This window comes from Podarcis tiliguerta (assembly GCF_965153285.1).
Source record: "Podarcis tiliguerta genome assembly, chromosome: 2".
Lineage (NCBI taxonomy): Eukaryota > Metazoa > Chordata > Lepidosauria > Squamata > Lacertidae > Podarcis > Podarcis tiliguerta.
This window is the reverse complement of record NC_139535.1, coordinates 107411872-107422539: the sequence shown is the minus strand read 5'-3', so window position 1 is coordinate 107422539 and position 10668 is coordinate 107411872. Positions and strand designations below refer to the sequence as shown.

At 49.5% G+C, this 10668-nt stretch overlaps 1 protein-coding gene across 1 annotated transcript in view; it reads left to right on the top strand.

The window, feature by feature from the left end:
• Positions 1 to 267: 267 nt before the first annotated feature.
• Positions 268 to 10668, top strand: part of FIGNL2 (fidgetin like 2) — a 61674-nt gene continuing 51273 nt past the window's right edge. Inside the window, exon 1 of the mRNA XM_083427491.1 lies at positions 268 to 468. The gene's annotated coding sequence lies outside the window, so the exon portion shown is untranslated. The remainder of the gene's footprint in view (positions 469 to 10668) is intronic.

The following is a 10668-nucleotide window of genomic DNA, read 5'->3' as shown; positions in this document are numbered from 1 at the left end:
TGCGGGGCTTCTCCGCGCGCCCAACGCGCTGCCACCTCCCCTCGCCTCCTCGCCTGGTGCGCGAAGGGATGATAATAAGCCCGAGTGGTACGACGGACGGGAAGGGTTAGGTCATCGGAGGCGGGGGGATCGAATGGGCGGTGAATCTGGAGCCGGGAGCCGAAGGGGAAAGAGGTGGAGCCGTCGAGAGAGGCGGGTGGGCGCATGGGGGAAAGGGGCGGGTCGGGAGACGCAGAGCCTGCCTGGGCAAGCGGAGGGCGGCACGCAGCCTGGAGCTGCTCGACCAGCGGAGGCAGTAGCAGATCCCGGCTCCGGCTCCGCGTTGTCCCGGCCGGGCGGCGGCAGGAGGATGCCGAGTTCCGCGGCCACCCACAGCTGCGCCGCGCCCGCCTGCGCCGCCGCAGCGCCCCGGCCACGCGGACCAGGGGGCTGCGCCGGGTTCCGCTAGGGACGCGCCGGGATGAGTAGGTGAGTTAGGGGGCGAGGCGCTGACAGCGGGCCGCTTAGGCGACGGGCCGGGCCGGGATCTTGATCCCAAGATCGTCCGGAGGGGTTGGGATGGGGATCGGAGTCTCCCTCGGGCAGGGGGGTGGGGTGGGAGACGGCGCTCGGGCTGCCTCGCGTCGGGGCGGGAAGGCGAGCCCTGGGGATCTGGTGTGCTCCTGATCCACCGGATCATCGGCAACGTAGGGTGGGCTGGGTTTCCCCGGCCAAAACATGCAGCTGCGAAGGCTTCCTTTCCCTGGAAACTAGCCGGTTGTCGTTTGCGCGGTGGAACCAACTCCTAGGGGGCGAGAGGTCTTTGATCCCCCATAAAATATTTGAGGGGGCGCCCCCCACCCAAGTTGATGGGCATTGCCATTCAAACGGTGTGTGCGCACCGCGTCGTGCGATCGATTATGCGGGGGACAGCTTCCCCACCCGACCCCCAATATTTTATTCAAGTTGGCACCCCTGAGGTGGGAACACACATACATGGGTGGGTGGGGGGGTACTTTGCTTTGGAAAACTGCCTGGGGGGGGGGCTGAAACGCGTGTTGAGGGAGTGGGTTTTTTTGCTCCCCCCCTTTTTTGTCAAAAAACAAGAGTGTCTGAAGCTCCTGTGTTTACGTCACGCACTGTAGGCTTGCGCCTGGTGACAGGGTTCCCCTCGTGGGTTTTACGCGCGACCTTTTATGTCGTGCCAGACGCGAAACCTCCTAGATCGCGGGTGGGGGTGGGGAATCTCCTGATCGCCCTCAATATCTAGATTACTGTTCTGTCGACATGACTCTCTGGGAAGCAAAGGGTGTGTGTGTGTCATTTTTCACTGGGAGGGGGTGCGGGTTTGGGGATTATTCTCGTGCCGTCGGGGCACAAACCCTGCGCGCAAGAGCAAAGGTCGCCGGGGCTTGTGGGGCGGGGAGAGAGACCTTGCCTGTACGGCTTGTGGGTCTTCGGGAGGCTCGCTCTGTGCGTGTCCGGGGCCGGGAGATGTCCACTATTGCGCGTGGATTGCCTTTCGGAAGTGGGGCAGCAGGTTGAGCCATCTGGGGGGCTCGGGAAGGCCCGTGGAAGTTATAGGTTTGTGGAAACTGAAGAACTAGTGGACTATGGAGGGATGTCTCTGGATGAGGGCAATGTAGGGCTTTTAAAGGGAACCGGGTGGGGTGGGGGGAAGATGCTCGGCTTCTGCGTGAGTGCGTTTGTGTACATTTATTTAGCGCCAGTTGGAGAGCAGGGAGCAAACACGGGTATATTTGGGGGCAACCAGAAACCAGGGCCCTTTGTTTGGATGCTGTGTCTGCCCTGACCCCTGGGGCGAGAGAAGCAGCCGTCTCTGGAGGAATTTTGATTCAGCGTGGCAGTGGCTGTTCCCTTTTCTTTGCCACCGTCCAGGGTCCCTCGCTTGCAGGCGGTGGGAGGGAGGGAGCGGGCGGGGCGGGGGGCTTAAAAAACCCGGAGCCTCCCTGGGCTGCACATGCATCTCCTATTGATTGCCTTTGAAAATCCCCTCAGGTTGTGGGTTTAGTGAGTTGTCAATTAGCCCAACTTGCAGGGAGCATGCAGAGCGGCTTCAAACAGTGTCAGTTTGAGGCAGAGTCTCTCCCATCATCCATGACATTATTTTGCACACTCTAGAAATGCGACCCCAGGCAGGGGAAGGGGAGGAGGGCAGCCTGCGCAGGAATGGAGGGGGTGGGCATCATCTCTGGGGGCCCCTTCAAGTATTTGATTCTTGAGTGCTTCATAGCCTGTTATTCACATGCATGCATGCATGTGTGTGTGTGAGGCAGCTTTCAAAAATGCACATGCGTGCATGTAGCTTATGGAGGCTGCAAAGGAGAAGATGCCGTTGGGGGGAAAAGTCCTCCTGGAATCCCTAAAGGAAAGCTTAGGTTGCTCTGATTAATCCCTATTTGTTGGCGCTGTGGGTTAAACCACAGAGCCTAGGACTTGCCGATCAGAACGTCAGCGGTTCGAATCCCCGCGACGGGGTGAGCTCCCGTTGTTCGGTCCCTGCTCCTGCCAACCTAGCAGTTCAAAAGCACATCAAAGTGCAAGTAGATAAATAGGTACTGCTCCGGCGGGAAGGTAAACGGCATTTCCGTGCGCTGCTCTGGTTTCTCCAGAAGCGGCTTAGTCATGCTGGCCACATGACCCGGAAGCTGTATGCCGGCTCCCTCGGCCAATAAAGCGAGATGAGTGCCGCAACCCCAGAGTCGGCCACGACTGGACCTAATGGTCAGGGGTCCCTTTACCTTTACCTAAGGGGGAGAAATGCTTTGTGTGGATGTAAGTCAATGCTACAAAGCACATTTGGAGAGGTGGATTTTATACATGGGTGTAGTCAGGATTTTGGACGCGGGTGGCACTGTGGGTTAAACCGCAACCCCAGAGTCGGCCACGACTGGACCTAATGGTCAGGGGTCTCTTTACCTTTACCTCTTGCAAATAACAATAACAGCAATTTTATTATTTATACCCCAGCCCCTCTGGGTGGCTTCCAACACATATAAAAACATAATAAAATGCCCAACATTAAAAATTTCCCAATGCAGGGCTGCCTTGAGATGTCTTCTAAAAGTTGTGTAGTTCTTTATCTCCTTGACATCTGATGGGAAGGCGTTACACAGGGAGAGTCCCACATATATGATGGCTTCCCGTTGTTGTGGACGGGAGGGGTGGCAAATTTCGAGCACTGTGTTTTCTCTACTAACTTCAAATTAAGGAATGTATATGGAGCCTATGCCAGAGATTATTGAACTTCCAACTCTCCTCCCCCAGGGCCTATGGTCAGAGTTGATGGGAGTTGCAGTTCAGCAGTACAGTGGTACCTCGGGTTAAGAACTTAATTCGTTCCGGAGGTCCGCTCTTAACCTGAAACTGTTCTTAACCTGAAGCACCACTTTAGCTAATGGGGCCTCCTGCTGCTGCCACGCCGCTGCTGCACGATTTCTGTTCTCATGCTGAAGCAAAGCTCTTAACCCAAGGTACTATTTCTGGGTTAGCGGAGTCTGTAACCTGAAGCGTATGTAACCCAAGGTACAACTGTATCTGGAAGGCACCAGTTTGGCTATAGGAGAAGCTGCTTGCTCTGTATCATTCAGTGTCCCCCTTTTTTGGAGAAAAGCATCAGCAGCAGGTGAGCCAATTTCTGGCTCATAAGGAGCATCATCTTAAAACAGTGACCGTGATTAGGCTAGGCTGCCTAACAATTGTGTTTTCTGCCATTGGCATTATTTTAAATCAGCCTTGCCCTGAATTTGTATGGGGCTTCAAGTCTCATCAATTGGAGATAATTGGGGAATTGCAGGTTGGGGGTGATGGGAACCCATGGACTTAAACATCCCAGGACTTAAACATGCTGCTTAAGGGTGGGGGGAGCTTGCTTTTGCGAAGCACCATTGAGCAGCTAAGGTTTTTTTCCCCTGAGATAATTCAGCTGCCCTCTGTTAGATCAAGCTGGCTGGTCCCAGTGGGTGTTTCCGCTGTTAAAATCTAGGAATGCTGAAAAGTAGGCTTGACCTAGATTTATAACCCTTCTTCTCTGCTTCGGGAATCCATCGAGCAGACATATTAATAATGTTCCTCTCCCACCACTCCCAGTTGCCCCTGGGAAGAATTACTATACCCTAAGCCCAAACATGGCCTCTAGGTTATGTATCCATGGGTTTTGAAGCCCAGGCATTGTTTCTGTTTAATGTGCACATATTTACTGAAGGAAAGTGATCTCCAACGTGCTGTGCCTGTAATGGTGAGAAGATCTGTCTTTAATTACCAAATTGATTATGCCGATATGGGATATATGGACAGAGAATGCTTTGTGTGAATTCTGCAGTTTTTTAAGTTGAGGTGCCTGCCTGGTTTTAATTTTTATCCTAATTTTATCTTCTGCAGTCCTGAAAGTGCTATATACCACTAGGGTGGACTCAACCACAGTTTGTTTGACTGCGACTTCTTTTTTTTTGGGGGGGGGGTGTAAATTGTCAATGGCTGGCCAAATAGCTTCAGTTCAGTCAGCAGGCAAAGCAGCCCAGTACAAGGAAGGTTCTTCAATTGATTGTTTTGTATATTATATATTGTAACTACTGAGTAGTTAAAACTTGAGGCTGCAGGATTTAATTGGGTTAATCAGTAGGTGGATCAATGAAAGTTTTAGTTGATTAATTGCTGGTACCAATGATAATCAGTGAGATTCTGAGTTAAGGCTACACTTGCTTTAAAAACAAACAAACAAACAAACAAACAAACAACTATCATGCTTTTGGTGCATTACTGTAATAAGGATGTTTAAACCCTACCCCCCCCATTAAATATGATCTTGCAACAATGAGTGGAAGCATTTGATTGTTAAGTTAACCTGCACTCCAGTATCACAAATGAATGTCTGTACTTAGGTTTTGACAAGATGCAAACGTGTTTCTATCTAATCAGTTGGTTTAAAAGCAGATGGCTAATCAACTAAACATTATTTAAGTGACAGGCACTGTTTCAACCGAAGCAATCCTGTGCACATTTACTTGGGAGTAAGTCTCGTTGATCTCAGTGGGATTTACCTTCTGAATAAGCATGCTTCGGATTATGCTGTTACAAAGGTTACTTTATTGCAAAAGTGGGGCTTTTCGTGATGCGGATCCTTGAAGGATTATGAAAGAGAGCGCATCCTATAATTACTTTGAAGAAAATAAGTACTTAAGCTTTTTTTGCGCAGTTGTCCCTGATAACAGAGATTCCCCCCCCCCCTCCAAATTAAAGCATTTTTGTGAAAAGTCTAAATGGAAACAGTTTTGCCTTTTTAAAAACAAACAAGCAAACCTGTTACTCTGAATCCAGCAATTACCAGGATAGTGATAAGGAGAATACCTTACTAGTGTAACACATTTATTAAACTGAGCATTTGCCTTGGATCAATTTATGAACCGTGAACGATTTATGAACCATGAATGAGGTTATACTTTTCTCCTGCTGCCCTTTGAGGATTACTTTTGACAAATAGTGCATTAATATCATTTGGAAAAGGGGTTTGCCGTACAGCGAAGTAGGACAGTATCTTTCCCAAACACACAACTTGCAAAGTCTTAAAGACACTCGGAAGCCAAAAATGGTCGGTTTGGGGGCTTTGCGCGATGCAGTTAAAACTTGTGATTGATGACGTGCCTTACGTTCGTTTTCTGTAGCTGGCGACCTTTAATAAAGAACCCTGCCAGAATTTACATGCATATAACCGAGGTGTTTTGTTTTGTTTTCTAGTGCAGGAAAACCGAGCCTTGGCTTCTGGGGCTTCCTGGTCTTGGATGTGCCAGGGAGTGGGGGGGTGGGGGGTGGGCGCAGTTCCTTAAGCTGCAAAGAATCAGAAAGCCGCAGCTCCTTTTCACAATGAGTTTTTCTTTTAACTCGGCTCCAGAGAACGCTTTAACTAGCAGGCTTTGTCCCGGCTCCCATTCTCTGCTAAGAACCCCCCCTTCCCCTTCCCCTGCATTCTTTGGCCATTATCATTTTGGTTAAACAGAAAGGCAACTTGTGTACCATATGGATCATGTTAACAATTGCTTATCTGGGGAGACCTCTGTTTTCTACCCGCTTCTCCCGCACCTCTCTGGCAGACTCTTAGAGTTGGTATTTTTAATAATAGCATCTTAAGGCCGGCAAGTGCTGCTTGTGGAGCCTGTTTGACAAGGATTCTATGAAGAGAGAGAGAGAAGGGGGCACATATAGAGCTTCTGATTCGTGTGTTTCTGTTTCATGGATAGAAATGTTAGTTTTCTGTTGCTGCTGCTTAGCTTGTCATGGATAGGAGTGTTCAATCAGTCCTGGAGAAAACATCAAGGCAGCCACAACAGTTTGCGCTCCCCAAAGTTACTTGCAAACACTGCAGGACTTTAGGTGAAAGGCAACCTTTTTTTCCAGGGGCCTTGGGACGGAGAGTGTGGGAGGCTGCTCCCGACACACACAAACGAAGCCTGCTTTTGCAGTGTTTGTTGATGTGGGTTTAACTTGGTAGCGACTCCCCAGGAAAGAGAGCTTTGGAAGTCTGGAAGGGTTGCAGCGGAAGAAGCTCATGTCAACATGTCAACTCGGTAGCATTGCCGCGGTAGCCAAACCTTCCGCGTTGCGAATTGTTAGGGCAGAGGCTGAGAATAAGGCAAGCAGCGTTATCTCACTAAACAGCGTTAGAAACTCCGATGTATAAACTAGGCGCCAAATGGCTCCTTAAACCAGGGTTACGGCCGCCAAAACAGAATGCCTAGTTGCCATCTGGGAGCCAAAACGGCTCCAAAGTCGAACTTTTCAATACGACTTTTCGGTTTCTGAAACCCATTCTGATTGTGCAGCTAAAATATAGAATTCTACAGGGTGGGTTGCTAGTGTGTGAAAGCAGTCACGATCCAAGGCATGAACCTTCAGATCGTGGAAACATCAAGCACCATCCTTGTGCCCAGGCATCTTAACGTGGTCATAAGTGGTTGAGAGACAGATGCAAAATGCCCCTGGCAGATGGTAGATTTCAAACACTGGTCACTAGGCACATCTAAGATACATTTTAGTCATACCTTGGATCTCAAATGCGTTGGCTCCTGAATGACCAAAACCCGGAAGTGAGTGTTCCGGTTTTCCAACTATTTTGGGAAGCCGAACGTCCGGTACGGCTTCTGATTGGCTGCAGGACGCTCCTGCAGCCAGTTGGAAGCCGCGCCTTGGTTTTCGAACAGTTCCGGGAGTCGAACGGAAGGCATTCTGTTTGGGAACAAAGATACGACTGTAGTTCAAATAAATAAAAAATGGGGCCAATGAGTTCTGAATTACCTCCCCTATTTCATCCCCCCCCCCCCAATCCTTTGAGAACAATTTTTGGGCCCAGTAGTCTGATTATAAAGTCTCAATCCCTTAGACCAGGCACGTCCAACTCCCAAGAGACTGCAACCTATTCCCACTATAAAAAACCTGGCAGTGATCTACCCATTGCCATTGCCAAGAGTTGTTGATCTTTTTTGGCGGGAGTTGATAAGAGTTGTTAAGCTTTTTGTGGGGAGGGTGGCCCAGAGTCATAGCTGTCAACTTTTCCCTTTTCTTGCGAGGAATCCTATTCGGAATAAGGGAATTTCCCTTTAAAAAAGGGGAAACGTTGACAGCTATGCCCAGAGTTGTTGAGTTTTTCTGGGGGATCGATCAGGAGCACCCCAGAGATCTCGCAATCTACCTGGAACACCCCCGCGATCTACCGCTAGATCGCGATCTACCTGTTGGATCTACCTGCCGTAGACCAAAGCCCACTCCATTGTACCAGCCATGTATCTTCTGATCTCTTCCTTGCTATCTCTTGACTCATTCTACTCAAGTCCAGTAGATCTTCTCTTCTCTAGCTTCTCTCCAGGACCCTCCTCCATTGTGTTCCTGGGCCTCTCCGCTCTTGCTATTCCATAAGGTGCTGGGCCTCTTTTCCCCCTCATTGTTGCCCGTCTGTTGGGTGACTTGTGCCCAGACTTCCCAGTTTCCTCAGGAAAAAAAACCCTTCCAACCCCCCCCCCCACCCGGGCCAACTTTCTCCTTGAGTTCACTACATCCTACCCAAGTTGCATTAGCATAACAAAATAGCACAAGCCCATAGCTGGCATGAAGCAGGTGGTTAGGTTGGTCTCAACTCGGGCCAGGGCCTTTTCAGTACTGGCCCCGACTTGGTGGAACGCTCTGTCACAAGAGACCAGGGCCCTGCGGGACTTGACATCTTTCCACAGGGCCTGCAAGACAGAGCTGTTCCGCCTGGCCTTTGGTTTGAACTCAGTCTGACCCTTACGTTTCCCTCCCCTTATGGTTTTGACTTTTAAAATGAGGCTTCATTTTAAATTGCATTTTAACCTGTATTTTAAATTGTTTTCTTCTCTTTTCTTTTCTTCGTATTCTGGTTTTACTGAAATTTTATTGGTGTTAGCCGCCTGAGCCCGGCTCTGGCCGGGGAGGACAGGGTATAAATAAAATTTATTATTATTATTATTATTATTATTTGTACTGAGTTAGACCATTGGTCCATCTAGCTCAGTATTGTCTGTACAGTGGTACCTCGGGTTACATACGCTTCAGGTTACACACGCTTCAGGTTACAGACTCCGCTAACCCAGAAATAATACCTCAGGTTAAGAACTTTGCTTCAGGATGAGAACAGAAATCGTGCTCCGGCAGCACGGTAGCAGCAGGAGGCCCCACTAGCTAAAGTGGTGCTTCAGGTTAAGAACAGTTTCAGGTTAAGTACGGCCCTCCAGAACGAATTAAGTTCTTAACCCGAGGTACCACTGTATTATTATTCTACTGAGTTAGACCATTGCTCCATCTAGTTCAGTATTATCTGTACTGACCACCAGCAGTGGTTCTCCAGGGTTTCAGCATGGGCCATGTGTTTAAGCTGTGCAGCTAGCTTTATGCAGCTTGCCAGACTCAGGACACTTTCTAGGGATGCTGTTTGATGGCCACAACTTCCTTGCCCTCTCCTCCAACTGAAGCACGGCTGGTTTCCTGAGGATCTGACACCACCAAGGAAGGAAGGTTAGCTAGATCACAAGTACTGCTGGAGGAGAGAGTCGAAGCCAACTGATTGTTGCATAGATCTCCTCCTTTCAGAAGTTTTGGGATGTAGTAGCAGCGGCAAAGAAAGCTTTGTTCTCTCCACTGCCACAGCATCTGCAAAGCGTCATTTTCTGGGGGGCGGGGGGGTTTCTTGATGGTGAATGGCCTGGTAAATCCGGGCTGTTTTCACCCAGAGCCAGAGATAAGTCCTGTCTGCTGTGATGAATTTGCCACCTACTTAGCAGATGAAGTTGCTGTTTCAGGGGGACTTGGGGAGGCAGCCGGCAGTTTCAACAGGGTGGCAAGGGAATTTGTGTTGCTCTGTTTCAGCTAATCTCTGTGGTGGAATGCAGGTGGCCTTTCTTGTGAGCTGGAGGCGCACGCTTTTCCCGGACTGTGAAGCTAGGGCTGTTACACTGCTGTGGTGAGCTGTGTGCGTGTGCTATAAAGGCCTTTCAGAAGTTAAGCTGAAGTCCCTTTTCCCTGAGCAGTTCATCACTTTGGAACATTTAAGGCCTCCAAATTTCCTGGCTTAATGCCTTCATGTGGTTTCCCCCTACGTGAGCTTGGATGCTTGAATTCCTTGCTGTTTCTTGTGATATAATAATAATAATAATTTATTATTTATAACCCGCCCATCTGGCTGAGTCTCCCCAGCCACTCTGGGTGGCTCCCAATCAAATGTTAAAAACAATACAGCATTAAATATTAAAAACTTCCCTAAACAGGGCTGCCTTCAGATGTCTTTTAAAAATAGGATAGCTGCTTATTTCCTTCACATCTGAAGGGAGGGTGTTCCACAGGGTGGGTGCCACTACCGAGAAGGCCCTCTGTCTGGTTCTCTGTAACCTCACTTTTCGCAATGAGGGAACCGCCAGAAGGCCCTCGGCGCTGGATCTCAGTGTCCGGGCTGAAAGATGGGGTGGAGACGCTCCTTCAGGTATACAGGCCGTTGAGGGCTTTTAAGGTCAGCACCAACACTTTGAATTGTGCTCGGAAACGTACTGGGAGCCAATGCAGATCTCTCAGGACTGGTGATATTTCAGGCTCCCTGCCTTACTCTGCTTCACCTCGCTTGTTCCTGACTTCCCCTGTGCCTGTGAAATCATCCGGCTTAGTAGACTTTTGCCAAACTTTCTGAGACAGCAGGAGACCAGTGATCCAACCCCCTTTGTGGGAAACCTGATTTTGGATCTCCTGCTATTAGCAGGAGTTAGTCCAAACAAAGCCTCTAAATAATAATAATAATAATAATTATAATAATAATAATTTATACCCTGCCCATCCGGCTGGGTTTCCTCAGGCACTCTGGGCAGCTCCCAACAGAATATTAAAAACACAACAAAACATCAAACAAACGTCCCTAAACAGGGCTGCCTTCAGATGTCTTCAGATAGTTGTTTATTTCTTTGACATCTGATGGGAGGGCGTTCCACAGGGCGGGCGCCACTACCGAGAAGGCCCTCTGCCTGGTTCCCTGTAACTTGGCTTCTCGCAGTGACGGAACCACTAGGAGGCCCTCGGAGCTGGACCTCAGTTGCTGTTTCCACATTGTCTCCTGACACTGCAGGCTGTCACCTAGATTCCCAGTCCCACCAGTCCCTGCCCCTTTCTTACCTGTCTGGACTG